Raw genomic sequence first — 21,237 nt, 5'->3', positions numbered from 1 at the left:
GATGTGATATCCCCAGAGATCTGGTAGGATCAGTAACACCTCCATGTGTACCAGTCTAAGACCAGGTGTAAGGAGCTTCCTGAAGAGATGTGGGGGCCTCCCCCCAGGTGCCACCAATGTATGTTACTCTTCCTCACAGACCCAAATGCTATTCCTGGGGTGGATCAGAGGAAGGAGGAAAAAACGGAAATCCCCAGCATTTACCCAGAGGCACCAGGATACACAAAATAGACTGTTAAACCAGAAGAGATGGAGATACCACTTAACTGAAATTTTTCAATCCTCTCACTGCTGCCACTTTTGAGGAAGATTGGGAAACTTAAAGAAAATATGAAATGGTAGTTTGTGAAGTTCACATCCCCATTACAGGAGTACCAATTTCCAGCTGGTTTGTCTTAGTGATCTGGGCACTTAAAAATATTTTTTTAATTATTTATTTTTGAGAAAGAGAGAGACAATGTGCGTGCAAGGGAGGGGCAGAGAGGGAGACACGGAAACTGAAGCAGGCTCCAGAGCTGTCAGCACAAGAGCCCACTGTGGGGCTCAAACCCACAAACCCAGAGATCATGACCTGAGCCAAAGTTGGTCACTTAGCCGAAAGAGCCACCCCGGCGCCCCATGGGCACTTTAGACAGTATATCACTTAAACTTAACCTTGAAGGTATATGCTATTAGTGTTTTGTGTTACACAGAAACTTAGGACACAGAGACTTAGAGATAAATATTTTATCAGTTGTCACATAAGCGGTAAGAGGCAACACTGAACCCCCAGCCTGTCAATGTTCAAAGCTTTGTGTTACCTTGCAGCTGCTGTGGTGGTATAATTAGGCTGCTGTCCCAGGCAGTGCTGAAGTTGCTGATTCCTTCATTCCCACTGGGCAAACATGGTTCTACACAGGAAGGAACAGAAACAAGCAGACGGTAACACACTTAGAATCAGATGGTTTCCAAGGAGTCTTTGGATACTCAATAATCACACATACAGTGCTTTACACTTCATAAGGCTCATAGCCTTTTTTAACTCATCTCTGCAAACAACTTGAAGCAGGTGTTCATATTGTTCTCTTCTACAGATGAAGGAGCCAGGTCTTAGATCAAGTAAGTTTCTGAAAGGCACACAGTGTTTGTTTTTTGTTTTTTTTATGGTTTATTTAGATTTGAGAGAGAGAAACAGACAGGCAGAGAGGGAGACAGAGAATATGAAGCAGGCTCCAGGCTCCAAGCTGTCAGCACAGAGCCTGGTGTGGAACTTGAACCCATGAACTGTGAGATCATGACCTGTGCTGAAGTTGGACACTTAACTGACTGAGCCACCCAGGCACCCCTGGAAGGCACACAGTGAAGGGGTAGAACGAAGGTCCTCAGCCTAATCTTTTTATTTCTAGAGACACACATTGGAAAACTCTGCCTTCCTATTTAGACAGATGGCAAATGGGGCTCTGCTGCTGACAGCACAGAGCCTGCTTGGGGTTCTCTCCCTCCTCTCTCTTTCCCTCCCCCACTCACTCTTAAAATAAATAAATAGAAACTTAAAAAAAAAAAAAGGACATTGGCAAAACATTGTTACTTTTCTTTCTTCTTCCCTGCAAGTGGGAAACAGGCCCCTTGACCCTCCTCACATCCTTCTTACCCTCTGACTGATGGTTGCCTTTTTGTGTCTGACTGTGCTGTTCAGGACAAGCGGAGTCTGAATTTTTGACAGGTGATAAATGGCAGCAGTTTATTCCCCTTTGTCCAGTCTGAGGGCTGGCATTCACTGCAGCTGGGGAGCATCTGCCCAAAGCTGGGGTGCGGTCAGAGAGGGAGACTCCGAAGATGCATGGCCATAGGCAGAGGCAGGGATGCAGGCTTCCGGCGCCATGGGGCCTTTGAAAGAAGGTCCTGAATGAGCGCAGACCTTTCTGATCAGCTGGTTTGGCACCTTTTCCTTTCTGGTTTGGAAGAGTCAGAGTAGATGAAGGATAAGGGAAAAATGCCCCCCTGCTGACTAGAGACCTAGCTTGCATATCTGAATAAATTGGCTTCCATATTTAAAAAAAAAAAAAAGCTTTAAATGAATTGTGAACAGAAGAACTGATGTGTCTTTTATCGGTCTGCTGCCTGTTGACTTTGGCTGGGAGATAATCACCATGGTTAACAAGGATCCTGGCAGCCAGTTATTACTCATTCCTGACCATTCCCATTCACCATTGTTTTGGCATATAATACCCTGAAAGAATATGAAATCCCAGTGCTCTGCAGTGCGGTGGTTTCTTTTTATGGACCACAACCCCCTCAGCATCTCCCCAACTCTCTTCCTGCTCCCTTCCTCCCACCCCTACTAACTGCAGTGGAGAAGGAGGAGGCTGAGCAGCCTTCCAGACCTTGTATCCTCACTCCAACCACAGGAGCCCTGCTACCATCTGCCTTCTGAAATGACTTCCTGGATACCATTTACTCCAAAGGGTTCCTCTGTGTGACAGTTGAAAACCACTGCCTCTCAGATGTTCATGATGTCCAGCTACAAGCTCTGACAGGGGTGAGACAGTTGCACTGAGGCTTCCTGTTTTTCATCCATTGTATAAGTGACAGCAAGTTATTGTCCATCCATATTATCTGTCCTCCCCCACATCTGTGGCACCAGAAAGCGGGTGAAGAAACCTTGGCACGTCTTGTTGGTACAAGTGTCCAGTTGCTGACTGAGTTCATTTTTCTCATCAGGCCCGAGCCTCTAAAGGCAGAGCAGATTTTCCTGACAAGGGAAAGGATGACCACTCTCAAGTTTCCTCAGTCTTGGTCCTAATTACTTTGGTGCTGGGGTAGGTTTAAAGCTCCACAGGTTGAGTGTCCACATAGTTCTATTCCTTTAACTAAGCCGGGCCGCTTACCCAAATGCATAGCAGGAGCATCAGGGAAGAACAGGCAATCCTGGTCTTCAGAATTAATTTGGGCATTGCCATGGGCTTACTCCCTGGTGCGCAGTTTGACTCTCATTGACCGCTTGCCTCTCCTCAGTTGACATACTAACTTGGACTCACTTTACAACATCAGCACTTTCCTTTAAGATATATATAGTTAAAGTTCACTCTCTGCATTCACAAATTGCAACTGGGAAGAAAAGTGTTTTCCTGCCCAAACCCCCATTCCCACCAGATCTTGAGGGATAAATTCTAGGGCAGGCTCCTGACTGAATTTGTGTCAGGGGAAGAGAAGCAGGAATATGCACATCTAAGCCAAGTCCAGAGGAGAGAGCAAAATCTCTGTTATGGATGGGAAATTGGGCCAGTCCCTAAGGTCATGAATCATTACCAGGCGCTGAGGCAGTAATGAAGACACAGCTTTTACCTTCATGGTGCTCACAGGCCAACAGAGGAATCAGCTTCCAAAGCAAATAATTCCAATACATTTTGTTCAATGTTATTGTAGATTTCGTATCAAAAACCAAAGGAGGAGAGAGTAATTATTGGACTGTAAACTGAACGAGGATCCTGTCTATCTTATTCACTGCTATTTACCTAGAATTCAGCATAGTAGCTGGGACATGATAGTATTTAATATTCATTTGTTTAAGTGAATTGATTCATTTGTACCAGGTATATCCAATAATCTGAATGATTCAATTATTTAATCATTCATTTAATCATTTATTCACTCCTTAAATAGTATGAGCCATTTTTAAGTAGTAAGGTGATTTATTACCATTTAATTTGAATGTAAAGTTATTCTTCAATAACAGTAAAAGAATTTTGACTAAATATAAATGAAGGTAATGACCTTGAACACATCTAGCCTTTATTGAACAATCACTGTGTGCTGATTCCTCACAAGGTTCATTGTATCATTCTCCATAGACAAGTAAGAAACTAGAAGTTTATAGAACTTCCGAAATACCTTACCCACTCATTTATTGGGACTCAAATCCAGGCCTGACTCCAGAGTTTTTGATAATTGCCTACTAAGCACTGTCTCTGCTAGAGTGTGTGGAACCTCACCATGAGGCCCAAGAGAAGTGGATGGGGCTGGATTCAGGCAGGGTCAGGGGAAGTAAACTGTAAATTTGATCCCTAAGAGACATGGCCAAGAGCCTAATGGGTTGTAATGAACTTGATTTGATGTGAGCTGGTATTAGGAGGCAAAGACTTGTCTGGAAACAGGGCAGGGCATGACTTGGCCCCAGGCATTGATGGTACTTATGTAAGGTGAGGATAAGGCAGCTGGCATTTGATATAGGACTAAGCTAACAGCAGATTAACAGAGAGATGGGTGAAAGAAGTGGGATGGAGCACACCCCTTTTTATTTTATTTTATTTTACTTTATTTTATTTTAGGGACAGAGCAAGCGAGGGAGGGGAAGAGCAAGGGGGGCAGAGGATCTGCAGTGGGCTCTGCACTAACAGGCTTGACAGAAATGAGCCTGATGAGGGGCTTGAACTCACTGAGTCACCCAAGTACCTTAAAGCCCATCCTGTTTAGAGAAGAATCTCCTCAGGAAAGGTTGGGAGAGCTCTGGAAGCCAGGCAAAGCAGGCTAGATGCAGGAAACTAAAGCACAAACCAGGAAACTGCTGAATTGCACTGAATGTTGCTTTTTGGAGCATACCTCTCATTTCTTCTTCTTGTTGACATCTTAACAACACATCTGCAGTATGGTACAGTATAAAGAGTCTTAGACTTGGGATCCTCTCTTTCCACTTGGTAGCTTTGAATGTTTTGTCAAGTGGCTTCATTTTTTTGGATTTCATTTTCCTTATTTTAAAACATGGCATTTTTAACATTGGCTTCACTCTGTGATTAATAGAATGACGTGAGAGGCAAATTATGTTTAGATGCTGAGGCTCTGTATCCACTGAAGTCTCATTCTCATGTGTTACATTTCCCATGAAACCAGGGCTTGAAGCTGTGTGAGTGGACAGTGGGCCCCGGAAAGCTGAAGTTGGAATGGTACATGTCAGTGATTATAGGCAAGGGGGCATCGATTAAAAATAGACTGCACCCTTGTTTGGAAGAGGTAGTGGGACTTAATGGAAAGAAACAAGAAATGCTCACAAAACAGCTCTTTATGCACGGAGGAGCCAGTTTTTGCCTTGTCGCTAAGGTCCCAATTGTTTCCTGGCTGTGTTTTGTGTGTCTGTGTCAGGCCATTCTGTGGGTTCCTTTCAAGAACTTGGTGATATTGGCCTGCAGATAATTAGATCAGTGTCATCACTTTCACTGTCCCCTCTTTTATTCTTCTGGGACCATTTGCATGAAAATAGAAGTGGGTGATATTCCTTTCCCATTAAGGCTTAATTTCTTACTGGGATACAACTTGGGGGAAACATCACATATAGCAGCTTTGGAAAAAAAAGTCCTAAGTCAATGTGTAAGTGAACTTGCTTTAAAGAGGCTTACGAGACAAAAACGTTCAGCTAAGCCATCCACGTCCCAAAATGACCTTCAAAAATGTCCCCTCATGATATAGAAGATCTTCATCCAGGGTTAATCAGGTTGCAGCTTATGTAAGAGAAACTTTTAGGAAACTTACATTCTGTAGTGACATTGGTTCTGGTGTTTATAAACACACATTTTTTTATAGGTCTTTCCTCAGCTTAGGGCTTTTCAAGGAGCTGGACCGAAAAGAAACCTCAGTTTGCAGCAATGAAGTTTGGGAGGAAGAGATTCACATATTTATCATCAATTTGTTGTAAAGCAATGCAGGAGTAGTAGAAAGAAGATAGATTTAGGCGGCAGTCAGAATCAAGTTTAAATATTAGCCCCACCATGCATTAATTGTGTGATCTTGATGCCCTTGTTTTCTCATTTATAAAAAGGGGGATAATTGCTTGTATTTCTGAGGGGTTGGTTGTAATAAGTCCATTTTCATTCATAATTTTGTCTATTGGGGTGCTCTCTCTTTTCTTTTTGATAAGTCTGGCTAGAGGCTTGTCAATTTTGTTTATTTTTTCAAAAAACCAACTCTTGGTTTCATTGATNGCCCAGCTATTAATTTTACCATTATTATTCTAAAATCTTGTTCAGTTATGCTGCTTATGTCTGTTTTGAGCAGTTCATTAGCTGTCATTTCTTCTTGGAGTTTCTTTGGAGGAGAGCTCTTTCATTTCATCATTTTAGTTAGCTCTCCAGCTCTTGTTAGTTTTAAAGACCTGTTATGATCTCTGCACCTATGAGCGCTGCTGTACNAGCTTCCCAGGCAACCCTCTCAGGGCAATTCCAGGCCTCCTGCCTGGCTCTGGGGGTGGAGTCAGAATTGCTGCTTCCTTCTCTGGGTCGGGCTGGAGAGCACGGAAGCCGGGTGCGCGGAGCCCGCTGGAGTGAGGAAATCCAGGTCCCTCTATGTCTCGTCACCCGAAACACGAACTTGCGGTCAAATCTGCCAGTTTTTAGCTCTCTGCCTTCCCTCTAGAGTCCCAGCCAGCCGGGAGCGCGGACGCCCGGTGTCCGCGCGCGGCTCTTCCAGGGGCCCAAGCCCGCCGGGAGGACAATGGCGGCAGGCGCGCTGCTACTCTAGAAGTCCAGCCGCCAGGAGCCAGCACAAAGCAGCAGTCTGTGTGCTCAGCCCCTCCGGGACCTGTTGGCGCGAGGGGACCTGGTGTGCAGGTATTTGGCGCTCAGGGTGTTTCTATGCCCCGAGCGGAGGTTTTTCTCCTTAGCGGAGGGTTTTCTGTTTCGGACTCTCTCTTTTTCCCCTCTCACTCCCCGTAGAGGGGGATCGCCTCCGACCCTGGAGTCTCTGATCCTGGCCTGATTTTATCTTCCCCAGTTCGCGCTCACGTTAGAAGGCTTTCTCAGTGGATTCTGTGTCCTTTTTCTCCCAGTCTCTCAGGTTTCGTAAGGTTTCTAATGGCTTCAGATCTTTTCCGTGTGATGTATGGGCGCGAGTGCAAGTACGGAGCTCCTTACTTTTCCGCCATCTTGCCCCTCCCTCTTAACTGTTTATGTTTGAGAGACAGAGTAAGCAGGGAAGGGGCAGAGGGGGAGGAAGACACAGAATGTGAAGCAGGCTCCAGGCTCTGAGATGTCAGCACAAAGCCCGATGTGAGGCTCAAACTCATTAGCTGTGAGATCATGACCTGAGCTGAAGTTGGACACTTAAGGGACTGAGCCACCCAGGTGCCCCTAGAGCCCAAATTTAAAGAGGCACTCACTCTCACCATTACTTGCATGACCTGAGAGCAAGTGCTCCCTTCAATTCTGTGCGCTGAATGCCTTGCTTATCTCACCCATGTCCAGGCCTACCCCTCCCACTTCCAACATCTCCAACTCCTTCCTAGTTTTGTGTTCAAGTCAGGAAAGAGACCCCCAGGATCCAGTAGCTCTTCCCTTTCAGACCTTGTCCAATGGCTTTGGGAGGGTAGAAATAGCCAACCACATATATGTAGTAGAGCCTCCTCCATCTGCCAAAACTTACCTCCAGTCTTCCCAGACTTCATCTCTGTTCTCTTTATCTTTTCAGAAGCATCCCAATCCAAGAGCCCTATGAACCTGGTGGCAGAGCAGATCTTCCATGCTTCTTTTNATCTCGGGGCTCTCTCATTCTCTTTCGCCGACACCGTCCATCCTTCAGGGACCGCTGGACCTGTCAGAGCCGGCGTGGCCTCCGGCACTTTTTGCCCACTCAAGGCACTACTAATATGCAGGTAAGCAGATCCCTCTCCCTGTATTCCCAGAAGGTGCTCCTGTACAAAGATGGAAGGGACCAGCCTAAGGAAGCCGTGAAGGAGTATATGGGGCTAAGTAATAGATAATAAAGAGACTTATAGTAGAGGTTTAGAAATGGTAGAGACTATTTATGTTGTACTATTTTAAATTCCTACGTAGCCCAGAAGTCTAGATCCTGATCGTCTGTTTAATTTTAGAGAGTGAGAGAGCATGAGCAGGGGAGGGGGGCAGAAGGTGAGAGAGAGAGAAAGAGAGAGAGAGAGAGAGAGAATCTTAAGCAGGCTTCACGCTCAGTGCTGAGTCTAATGTGGGGCTCAATCCCATCATCCTGGGATCATGACCTGAGCTAAAATCAAGAGTCAGACACTCCACTGACTGAGCCACTCAGGTGCCCCTAGATCCCTATCCTTTGTTGCCAAGACTTTTTCAGAGCCTCAGTTTCCTATCCTATACATTGAGGTCAAGTCCATAGCAATAACTCTTTAGGAAAAGGGCAGGAATATGTGTACAGGAAAATGAGCTTAGAACCTGACATCTCTCTTCCTCTTTCCAGTTCTTGGCCTGGATCCTCACTTCCATCTAGAGGTCACTAAGTCCAGACAAATCCAATTGGAGTGTAAGTTGGTAGGTTTGTTCTTTCAGCCAAAGATCCACTGAATAGACTTGCATAGAGGGAAAATGCCAGGTGTGTCCAAGCCTCAGACGCAGGAAACAAGTGCTCTGTTCCATGTAACAACATCACTGTTACTCAGAGAACCCTCTCAGAGGAATCTAATATATTCTATCTGGAACCTAGTAGTGAATCAGAAAATGGAAGAACAGTTGTCCACAGCAGGTCAATTTTCTCTTTCCCCTCACTGTGCCCCCCCCAAATAGGCTTTTATGGTCACACTCCATGGTAGTGGCAGTTCTTTTTTTTTTTTTTTTAATATTTTTTTATTTATTTCTAGGAGAGAGAGAGAGAGACCGCGTGAGCAGGGGAGGGTCAGTGAGAAAGGGAGATACAGACTCTGAAATAGGCTCCAGGCTCTGAGCTGGCAGTCAGCACAGAGCCCGACGCGGGGCTCGAATCCACCAACCGCGAGATCATGACCTAAGCAAAAGTCGGATGCTTAACCGACTAACCCACCCAGGCGCCCTGGTAGCGGCAGTTCTAACACACATTATCTTGGGTTTGGTTGATAGTTTCTCAAGTTAGCTTCAGATTATGTATTTTAGGCAGGAGTATCTCAGAAATAATTCTGTATTCTTCTCAATGTATTCCATCTCAGTGGTGTGTGACTTTAATTTGCCCCTTTACTAATAATATATACTTGATTACTTGACTGATGTGGTAACTTCCAAGCTTCTTTACTATATATATATAATACATATTTTATTAGGAGATTCTTTAATACTATGTAAATAGCTTCTTACCAGATTTTTAATTTATTCATTTATCTAAGTATATCTGTTTGGATATATACTTAATTTTCAGTTATATTCAATGGTTTATAATCTGTTATGATCATTATTTATCTTGATGCTCAAATTGTTTTTCTGTTTCGTCAGCGGGAACCCCTTCAAGCTGGGGTTTTTTGAGTCCTTTTGGCAGCTCCCCATCATTCTTTGAGCATTTCCCTTCTGGCACAAAGAGATATTCCAGGCTCACCTCACACTTTCCCTCCTCAGGATTAGAACCAGCTAATTATTCAAGGAATCAAGATCTGAATGCAAAGTATGTTTATTGCTATTGGATCGTTGCTGCTCCTAAATTCTCCCCATAGACAGGACTAAGGAACACACATTTATGCCTGAATTTATTTCTATATTTATCTACATATATTAAAAACCGTAAGTTCACATCAAAGCTGCCAACTGTAATACAATACCACAGGGCTAATTTTAGACCCCTTGCCTTTTGAATATTTGTAACTCTCTTCTCTAAAAGTGGGAATCCTGGCTCTTGATCTTTAATGTATTTAATTTTTGATCAGTCCTCCTGGATCAAGTAAATTTCTCATCTCTGTCTCTACCCCTTGTCCCACATAAATGCCCTCCTTAACTCTCCAATATTCTGTGCTGGGCCTTTCCTCCACATGGATGCCTCCTTCCCTTCTTTGGGTTCTGAGATGTCATACCCCATTCCTCACTATGCTCTGGCTCAGATGCTCAACAAGCAGCCTCCCTCCATGGACCCCCTCCTCCCCAACATCAGACTGACACATGGATTGATACCTCTTCGCCGCTTGGGCTCTGACACCTTACAGTGGGCCACTTCAATTCTCCTACACCCCGCCCCATCTCACGGCTAGCACAGAGATGGCTCTGCTCTGCCTTTCCTGAATGCTTTATGACTGGGTTGTTCAGGAAGAGAAAGGTAGGGCAAGAAAGGAAAAGGGAAAAGGAATGGGAGAGAAAGAAATGGCTATGGGTTTCCCTCCTCTTTTTAATTTTTCATTTTTTAAAATGTTCATTTACTTTTGAGAGAGAGACAGACAGAGAAAGATGGAGAGACAGAGCATGGAGGGGGGATGGGCAGAGAGAGAGGTAGACACAGAATCCGAAGCAGGCCCCAGGCTCTGAGCTGTCAGCACAGAGCCCAACGCGAGGCTCAAATCCACAAAATATGAGATCAGGACTTGAGCGAAGTCGGATGTTCCATGAGCCACCCAGGCGCCCCAGTTGTTTTTTTTTTTTTTTTTAATGTTTTTGTATTTTTGAGAGAGAGAAAGAGACAGAGCATGAGCAGGAGAGGGGCAGAGAGAGAGGGAGACAGAATCTGAAGCAGGCGCTAGGCTCTGAGCTGTCAGCACAGAGCCCAACAAAGGGCTTGCACTTGTGAGTAAATTGAGAGATCATGACCTGAGGTGAAGTCAGTCACTTAACCAGGTAAGCCACCCAGGTGCCCCTCCCTCCTCTTTTAAAAATAAAGACAGTTGTGAGAGACAGGATGGGAAATAAACGTCTCCAACCAATTTTAGGAAGGAGCACATATGAGATTTGAGGGTATGGACAGTCATCCTATTTCCACTACCCTATCCAAGTATTTTGAAGAGTCTTTATAGTTTCATGGGCATATGTACATTCTAGTTTAAAGACCACTGATAGAGGAGGTAACATATTAAATGGAATGGAAATGCCTAGGAAGACATTCCCCACCTCAGAATCCTGGCAAAAAAGGCCTCCAGGCCTTTTAATGCCCATAATTTCTTTACCTTAACCTCTACTGTTCTACCCCCTTTTTCCTCCTGTCACGAAGGAAGCTCTTTCCATGCACACCTCCTCTGTGCAGTAGAACCTTCCTTGTGACACTGACCCAGTCCCTTTCTTCAAACTTCCTCTTCCTTCAACTTTCTGATGACCTCCTTTATGGGTGGGGCTGCAGTAGAGACTTACCTTTGCCTCTCTGTGGGCCTGGGTCTCATGGCCTGTGATAGCTCTGGTTAGAGCTCTGGGCTGGGAGCTCTGAGGGGGTCTGGGTTAGAAGAGGGATGTCAAGAGGTGGTGAAAGGAGGGGCACCTTGGGAGAATGAGGTATTTTCTGATGGGCTATGGGCTTGGGCTGGGACTGTGTATCTGGTGTATCTGGGGTAGAAACAAGTTCTAAGTTCCACAAAGTGATATTACTAGGTGAGCTTTTTATCATCACTATTTTAGAATGTGGAACTAAAAACCAGAGAAGGAACTTGGCAAAGGCTGTGAAAATAAAGCATGTAATTAGACAGATTTCCTATAAATTAACGATTGACAGCCCCAGGTTAACCTGAAACACTGTCTGGCAATCATTAAGAGGTTCCTGGCATGTGCTCCTTTACCCACATTCCTTAATGGCTTTTCATACCTTTTCCTCTCTCCACAAATGTCCTACCTCACTCGGTTTGTCTCCTCAGCTTATCTCCTCCTCATTGCATTGACCAAAAGAAGACATTGTTTGGGGACTTTTTCATCTTTTGTGCATCAAATCTACATATCTATATCCACTCTCCCCAAAACAAAGCACAACTATATCTGCCTCTAGTTTCCCCTTTCTTCTTGCAATAGAGAAGCTAGTCTTCTATTTCCATGCCCCAATCTTTCCTATCATTTTGCAAATGCATAATTTGTGTATGGAATTTCTGTTTGAACTATCTATAGATGTTTCCATTTCAAATAGCATTTTATGTTGAGTGATACACTAAACTCCAGTTTTCTCAGTTGCTAAGTGGGTATAAGATCTACCATATTTAGGAAAGATGGGTCCTTGCCCAGATCCCACCTTTAGAGGCCTCACATATCACAAACACATACAAAAATGCATTTATTAAAAATCACGTAGGGGTACACAGGTGGTTAAGTCAGTTAAGCATCCAACTTCAGCTCAGGTCATGGTCTCATGGTTTGTGGGTTTGAGTCCCACATCGGGCTCTGTGCTGACAGCTCGGAGCCTGAAGTCTGCTTTGGATTTTATGGCTTCTTCTTTCTCTGCGCCTCCCCTGCTCATGCTCTGCCTATCAAAAATAAATTTTAAAAACGTTAAAAATTTTAAAAAATCATGTAGATAGCACTGTCATTATTAATTGGTGCTTATACCCTCAAACGTCTGCTCTCATAATTAGCACCATTCAGGTCCCAGGGAAACACACCTTCATATTTTTGTCTTGTATCCTTAAAACAAAAGACAATTTCATCTAAACACAGTAAAAATTTGTGGTTGAATTGTAGGCTTTTTGTTTGTTTGTTTTATCTGGTGCCAATTTTAAATTGCATTTTCCACTTACCATACAGTACTTATAAAGTGTAATGTTATTTCCTTTCTCTATATGTAAATTCCATATTCAAGTATCAAGAATGCCCAGTTATTTACTATATACAGCTCAACTTTAAAACTGCCATGGAGGGGCACCTAGGTGGTTCAGTCTGTTAAGTGTCGACTTCAGCTCAGGTCATGATCTCGCATTTCGTAGATTCAAGCTCCGCGTCGGGCTCTGTGCTGACAGCCAGCTCAGAGCCTGGAGCCTGTTTCAGATTCTGTGCCTCCTTCTCTCTCTGACCCTCCCCTGTTCACGCTGTCTGTCTCTCTCTCTCTCAGAAATAAATAAAACATTTTAAAAATTTTTTAAAAAACTGCCATGGAATTTACTATAAATTTGGGTCCTTTTATGTTCTGTATGGAGCAATGCTATATCTATGTTCATGTTGGCTTAATCAACCTCTTCAGTGGTAGGCCCAGAGGGAGCACAGATGGAGGAGCCCCATCAAGCGGGGAGGAGGCCGTCAGGCATCTTCCCCGGCCCAGCACTCTGGTACAGCCTGGTAGTGATGGAGTTGTAGACTTCCTCCAACTTTCTCTGCTGATGTTCACATTCTTTTCTTGGTCTGCAGTTTCCTTAATTTGGATTTAATTTTCTCTTCTTTTCCTAGTTTCCTAAGGTGGAAGCGTAGATGATTGATTTTAGATATCCCTTGTTTTCTTTTTATTTTTTTTATTAAAAAACATTTTTAAAGCTTTTTCTTGTTTTCTAATGAATGGATTCAGTGAATAAATGAATTCATTCATTCATTCATTCATGAATTTATAAATGAATTCAGTGCCAAAGATTTCCTTGTAGCATTGGTTTTGCTGCATCTCACAAATTTTGAAAGATTGTGTTTTAATTTTCAGTTCAAAATATCTTTAATTTCTTTTGAAGCTTCTTTTTTGGCCTATGTGTTATTTAGAAATGCATTGCTTAAGCTCCAGGGATTTAGGGATTTTCCAGCTCTCTTTTTGTTATTGATTTCTAGTTTAATTTCATGGTAGTCTGAGAGAAGACACTGCATTATTTCTATTGTAAATTTGTTAAGGTGTGTTTTATGATCCAGAATGTAGCCTATTTTGGTGAATGCTCCATGTAAACTTGAGAAGAATGCACTTTCTGCTGTTGTTGGATGAAGTAGTCTGTAGATGTCCATTATATTCAACTGATTGATGGTGCTGAGTTCAACTATGTTCTTACCTATTTTCTGCCTATTGGATCTGGGGTATTGAAGTCTCAGACTTATTAAGGGGTTTATCCATTTCTCTTTGCAGTTCTATCAGTTTTTGCTTCATCTATTTTGACACTCTGTTGTTAGGTGCATATATGTTAAGGCTGTTATGCATTCTTCGAGTATTGACCCCTTTATCATTACATAATGTCTCTATTTATCTCTGATAATGTTCCTGTCAGTCGTCTCTGTGAAATCAATATAGCTATTTTCATTTTTTTTATGTTAGTGTTAGCATGGTATGTTTTTTCCATCCATTTACTTTTAATTTATATGTGCTTTAATATTTCATTTCATTTCATTTTTCATTTCATTTCATTTTATTATTTAAAATTGAGAGAGAGAGCACAAATGGGGTGGGATCAAAGGGAGAGAAAAAGAGAATCTCAAGCAGGCTCCACACTCAGCATGGAGCCCAATGCGGGGCTCAATTCCAAGACCCTGAGATCATGGCCTGAGCTGAAATCAAGTCAGACACTCAACGGAATGAACCACCCAGGCACCCCATCCTATATGTGCTTTATATTTAGAGTGGGCCTTATGTAGACAAAACATAGGTGGGTCTTGTTTTTTAATCCACTCTGACAGTCTCTGTCTTTAAATTGATGGATTTAGACCATTGTCATTCAACTTGATTATTAATCTAGTTGGATTATCTACCACTTTTATTGCTGTTAACTATTTGTTGCCCTTAGTCTTTGTTCCTTTTTTTGTGTGTGTGGTCCATTCTTTTTCTGCCTTTTTTGTGGTTTTAATTGAGTGTTTTATATGATTCCATTTTCTTAGCTCATCAGTTATACTTCTTTTTTTTTTTTACTTTTTTTTAGTGGTTCCCTAGAATATGCAACATACATTTAAAGCTAATCCAAGTCTGTTTCCAAATAACACTACATTGCATTGTGCATAGCACAAATGCCTTATAATAACAAACTAATCCTAGCTCTGTTTTCCTGTCCCTTGTATCATTGCACCCTTTATTTCATTTATACATAAGCATTCACACACACACACACACACACACACACACATACATATACATAAAGATACATAATCAAGTACATTATTGCTATTGTTTTGAACAAATTGTTGTCTGCTAGTTCAGTTAAGAATAAGAAAAAATAAAAATTTAAAAACAAAAAGGAAAATAAAAGTTTTGTTTTACCTTTACTTATTCTTTCTCTTATGCTCTTCCTTTATATGGATCCACGTTTTTGACCTATACTATTTTCTTTCTCTTTAAAGAACTTCTTTTAACATTTTTGCAGGGTAGGTCTACTGGCCACAAATTCCCTCGCTGTTTGTTTGTGTGAGGAAGTCTTTATATTTCTTCCTCACGTGAAGGATAAGTTTATAGGGTACAGAATTTTAATGTTTAATGTTTTTTTCTCAAACATTTTAAATATTTCCCTCTACTGTCTTCTTGCTTGCATGTTTTGTAAGGAAATTTTGGGTGTATTTTTATCATCGCTCCTCTAAAGGTAAGGTATTTTCTTCCTGGGCTTCTTTGGATTTTTTCATTGTCTCTGATTTTCTGTAGTTTGGAAATGATATCCCAAAATGAGTGTTTGGTTTGTTTGTTTTGGCATTTATCCTGCTTGCTGTTCTTTGCTTTTCCTGGATCTCTGATTTGGTGTCTAATATTAATTTGAGAGAAATTTTCAAGTAGCATTGTTTCAAACATTTTTTGGTCCCTTTTTCTCTTCTCCTTCTGGTATTTTTCATACTTGTGTTATACCTTTGGTCCCACAGTTCTTAGATATGCTGCTCTGTTTTTTCCCAGTCTTTGTTCTCTTTGTCTCTTAGTTTTGGTAGTTTCTGTTGAGATATTCTCAAACTTAGAGATTCTTCCTTTGGCCTGTCCAGTCTATTAATAAGCACATAAAACATATTCTTTATTTCTGTTACAGTATTTTGAATCTCTAGCATTTTTTTCTGGTTCTTAGAATTTCCATCTCTCTACTTGCATCACTCATCTTGCGTGCTGTCTACTTCATTCATTAGATCCTTTAGCATATTAGTCACAGTTAAATTCCTGGTGTGATAAATCCAATATGCCTGCCATGTATGAGTCTGGTTCTAATGCTTTCTCTGTCTCTTCAAACTGTGTTTTTGCCTTTTAGTATGCCTTGTAATTTTTCTTGACAGTTTAACATTATGTATTAGGTAAAAGGANTAGACCTATGATTAGGGATCAGTCTTTTTGTGAATCTGTGCCTCAAACTATGAATTTCACAAAGGCCTGTCAGGTTGTGTGTGTGTGTGTGTGTGTGTGTGTGTTGTTTTTTCCCCCATCCTCCCAGATGGGACAGGATGGCAAGTGCGAACTGGAATTAGGTATTTCCCTTTTTCCAGATAGGTCAGTCTCTGGTTAAATATTTTTTCCTGAGGGTAGACCTTCTTCCAGACAGAATGGTCTGGCATAATTGAAGGTGGTTTCCTTTCTCCTGACTCTGCTGGAAGCACAAGGGGATGTTTTCCTTCATTATTTACTGTGAGAACCTGGTAGAGCTCCAGGAGCTGAAACTTAATAAAATTTGGGGGAATCCCATGATGACAGGGTCCCTCTGAAGTTTTTATTTCTCAGGTGTTTCTACACTCAGCCCCCAGCATTTTGCATTAACAGTTCGGGTTATCTTACCCCAGCACTGGTCCCATGGGTGTTTCCGTGCCAGTAAATGTGATTTTCTGTATTTGCCTCACCCTCCAGTTTTGAGGGTAGTAGTTTTCCCTGTGATTTTATTTCTCTTATGGATGTAAAAAGAATTGTTGATTTTTCGGTTTTTTCAGCTTTTTACTTGTTTGAATGGGATAGTGACTCTTTACAGCCAGGACCCAGAAATCTCCTAGCTTGCTACTTATAGCTCTTGGTTAAATAATTTGGTTTCTGAAAGAATAAATCTAATCCTTTTTTCAAATGATGTACTTTAAATATGTGAAAAGAGCCATCATATTGTTTCTAATTTTCTCTGGGCTAACAGTCTCTTTTCCTTGTCTCACATTCCCTTTTTTCTCTGTCCTTATCTTCCTTTCCCTTCCTTTTCCTCTTTCTTTTATTCCCATGTCAAGTATTTATTACACCTCTACCTAACATACTTTCCTTTAGGCACTGAGGATAACTTCTTTCCTTTCCTCAGAAAAAAAACATAAGATTTTTTTCATTAAAATGAATAGAGTAGTGAATTAATAAGTGTTCTGAATCTTATAGAAGCATACTTCCTCCTGTGCTTTGTTTTTGGTCATCATTACTTTCCCAATTATTTTCCTTTAGATAAGCAGTAACGTATTAACATTCTCTTTAACTTATAGTCTGGGCTGTAGTCAAATCTTTGCAGATTCAGAAAATCCTCTTATCTCCTATCTTTAAGCTAAATATCTTTTGAATAAGTTAATGATGGCTTATGTAAGAATAAGTCATGACTGGAAGAGTGTGTTTGAATGACTGATGCCATATGGAAAAGATGGACTGGTCTAGTTTGAATTTTCTAATGAATATTTATCCCACTGCTAATTGTCAAAATGCAGTTAGGCCACACAATCCACACAGAATGGCATAGCCAGTTTGGAGTCTGGTAATCTTTAATGGAAGGTAGATGAAACTTTGTTCTGATGCAGGTGTAGACCCAAATAATCATCAGGGCTCATAATAAACAAAGTTCATCCTAGAATTTGTTAAAATAGGCAGCAGTTCTACTATGAATCCAGAATTTCATGGTGTGGAGAGCCCATGATTTATACTGGCTGACCATGACTCATTAGTGGTAGATGAATAAAGAATAAAAAAAAATACTACTTATGGGGTCACCATAGTTACTATTTAAATTAAATACATGCACAGATATAGTTTTTCAACTTCAGGATATTCTCTCAAGGTGTCTTTGAATCGCCTATTGCAGAATCCTAAAAAATTAAACAGATGGCTTAGAATTTAAACAAAAAAGTAGATTTCAGAAAAAGAGCAGATAACTTCTTAAAAAGGAAGTTTTGCCCTTTCTCTACAGCTTTGCAACTGAAAATCTGTGTTTGGATTCCAGTGACCCTGAACAATAAGGGTGGAAGTGGGCCTTTATTTATTTCACATTGCCTTTCCCATTTTTCTCTAAATTCCCTGTGATGACTGACTGTTGTTTTTGATGGTCAAATGATGCTTAAGGATGAAAACCGGAAAAGGCCTTGACTAGGGTAGTGAAGCCTGTAACAGGCCCAGAAGCAGAATCTGTATAAAGATTTGAAATCATGAAGGATAGGGAAGCATATTAAGAATTTCCAGCTCACAGCAGCATAGTGGAGAAAAGCTAAGGTCACCACGTGGTTATTCTGTTTGCCAAAGCACAGTGGCTTTTGCTTCTTGCACCTGAGAATTATTGGAAATAACAACATTCCAATGTATGTTAGTAGATATTCTCTGTCACCATGCCAGGAAGTTATAGAACTCAGAAAAAGAAGTTGAAAAGAAAGTTCTTTGGAGTACTTATGCATTCTTGTGAAAATCTCAGGTTTAAAAGAGAGACTACTGAGTCAGATGTCAGAGCACAATACTTAAACCAAACAAACCTGTGAGGTGTAGTGTAAGGGGAAACAATTGGATTCCTCCCAGAGAAATTTCTTATCCCTGGAAGAGAGCAGAAAATTTGAAAAGAATGGTTCCTGGTCCTTTGAATGCTCCAAGATTGAGAGAGAAAGTCTGATCTTAAAATACTTTTTAAAATTAAAAAATCAAAAACACTTCTTGTGGCATATTACAGAGTCTTCTCATATTTTCTTCTCAAAATGAGATCATTCCTTTGCACCATTTAAGAGCCTGAGACTCACTTTGGGACGGTGAATAAAAAGCACCACTATCTCAAGCCTGCATTCTGAGCTTTTATGTCTCATTGCCTGTCACGAGGAAGCTTCCTGGACATTTTAAACTTTTTAAAAACTTCAATTCAATAAAAATGAAGATTTTCCTTTTAGGTCACCATTTCTTCTGGCAGACTGAGTCTAAAATGCACTTTATTTCCCTTTAATTTAACAGCTCCAGCAGCTTTTCCAGTTAAATCGACTGTTCATTATTGAGCCCCATTTATGAAGGGGCTGTGCAGTGCAGTTTAATGAATCCTTGGCACAAAGCTCCCTTTCAGGACTGGGAAAGAATAGAGGCTGTTCAGGCCCTGTAGGGCTGTATGTCAAAGCCAGCCCATAATGCCTGTCAGCCAAGGGCAGAAATTCCCACTGATATAAGAATGTGCAAGAAATCAACTTTCACCACTGATGAGCAGATTAAGACACGATCAGGAAATGAGACTGTAGGTTTAGAACAGTGACACCTGTTTGAACAGAGGGATTTTCCCATCCCTTGATCACTGTGTGCCTGGAGTGGGGGCTGGTAGAAACAGCAACCCAGCCAAGGCCTCAAAGCCTTCCAGGGTCTTCTGAGAGGGGTCGACTATTGTAGGTGGGGGCACCTTTAGGCTAGGTCTTGTGCTAAGTGCTTTCGTATTCCTTTTTCTATTTTAATCCTTGTAAGAAGCCTCTGAGAATTATTTACAGGTAGCAGGATAGGAAATCAAGGCTCATGGTGTTTCATTTCTGGTTCAAGGTTGCAGTACTAAGTAGCCACTAAATGGCAATGAGGAGGTGGAATGTAGGCCTGTCTGGCTCCCAAGTGTCTGTCTTTTCTAGTGGTCTGAAGTGAGGCTCATCAATAGATTTTGTCCTTTGGAAATATCCAAGTTCTAGTTATAAGGAATAGTTAATTTTTTTAAATTGTATGGGATATACATTGATTGCCTACTTTGTGCTAGGCACATGTGATACACGTTGGGATTGCAGGCAGGTGAGCTATTGCATGAAAATATGAGCAGTGGTAGTAATGGGCTTCCCATAGTGCTAGACAGGCCTGGATTTAAGTCCTAGCTCTGATGATATATAACTTGCATGCCTTTCAGACCTTGAGAAACCTTGAGAAAGTTGCTCTCACTAAGCCTTGGTTGGGCTGCTCTTTCCCCAGCCTCTACCCTAACCACACAGTAGTCAACAGATGGTGGTTCTGGTGCTGCTGACTACTCTCCTAAGGGTAACACAGTCCAGAGGATTTCTACAGAAAGAAGTCCTGGATGCCTTTGTGTACATACCATGAGATCCCCTAATTCTCAAAATGACTGTGTGGATCGGTTTTCTTTCAGCATCATGGAGTAGATCAAGCCTGTTGAAGTGTAATTTTTGAAAAGGTAAAACCATGACTCTCAGGCAAATACAAATGCACCAGATGTAAGAGAGTCTATTTAATTTATGAATTAGCAAAGAAGCCATTAAGATGTTATGGTTAGTTAAAAGAACATTTTAAAAGCCAACTATATATTATTGCAATATTAGGGTAAGTTTACATAAAAGCTGGGCTATAGGTCTCTGTGATCCATGGATAAAGATTTGCATATCTACTGGACAAAATTCTACCAGGTGATAAGTAATTTTACTAAATCTGGAACCTTCAACTAATAGCAAATTGTGAGAAAAATTAAATTCATTACTCTAGACAATCTTTGGGTGGTTATTGTGCCTACATAACACTGAAAGTACATGGGACTCCCTTTTCTTCCTTATTTCCACGTTTTGCATAACTTTTATGATGAGTCTTATATTTTATAGACAAGTATATTTGGACCCACCTAGAGAGAGGAACAGATTTCCCCACATCATAGTGAATTACTGGCAAAGCCAGAACTAAAACCCTGGTCTCCTGTCTTCCTAAAAGTGTTTGTTCCACTTTGCTGTTGTGGCACCACAGAACAACCCTGTCTCCTCCACTACAGACCAGAGAAGGAGAGTACTCACCCTCTTCTGACCTCAGACAGGGAAGGGGCAGGTATTTTCTAGGGCTCAAGATACACCCATGACCCATTTTACTTAAGATACACATTAAGAAGTTAACCTTGAGGTTTACTTCTTACTAACAACACAAAGTAGTTTGGTTCCTCACATAGGGATCCTTGGGAACAGACCTTGAGATGGAAAGTTGTGCACAGAAGGTTGATGGAGGGGGACTCTCTGGAGATACACCTGTAAGAGTGACAAAGTCAAGATTGTGTAGGAGAAGCTGACCTGCTATCAGCCTCACCCGATCTTATAGAAAACTCTGGATCTAGGATGACCTTTCACACTTGACTCAAACTGAAGCAAGGTGGGGGTTCTGACCTTTGTAGCCCTGCACTGCAGTAATGGGTCTCTGGTACACCTGGGGAAGGCTATGACCTTGGGTAAGGCAGTTTCTCTCAGCAATGGGCCATGCTTGTGGAGCTCCAGATGCCAGCCATTAGTGGACAAGAGACTCAGTTGCTGGGGGATGGGTTCATCAGCTCCCAGAAGGGATCTGGGCATGTATGTATGATTCTTATTACAAGGTTAGCTGTAATAAAAATATTTCAACTCAACTGCCAAAACCAATAGATTAGTAGTGTCAGGGGTGCTATTTTGAGAAGGCTTCTAAGCTTATCTGGGCTCAGTAGAAAGAATGTGATGATTGATAAATGATGTCTTTTGGACAATGAGTCTTGATGTCACAATTCTTCTTGGACTTAATGGTGGTATTGACTGACTACACCATGAAGTTTGCCTATGACCGTCCAGGTGTATG

Source organism: Crocuta crocuta, unplaced genomic scaffold (assembly GCF_008692635.1).
Source record: "Crocuta crocuta isolate KB4526 unplaced genomic scaffold, BGI_CrCroc_1.0 scaffold332, whole genome shotgun sequence".
In the NCBI taxonomy this organism is placed as follows: Eukaryota; Metazoa; Chordata; class Mammalia; order Carnivora; family Hyaenidae; genus Crocuta; species Crocuta crocuta.
The sequence above is the reverse complement of the archived record's forward strand: the minus strand, read 5'-3'. Positions refer to the sequence as shown.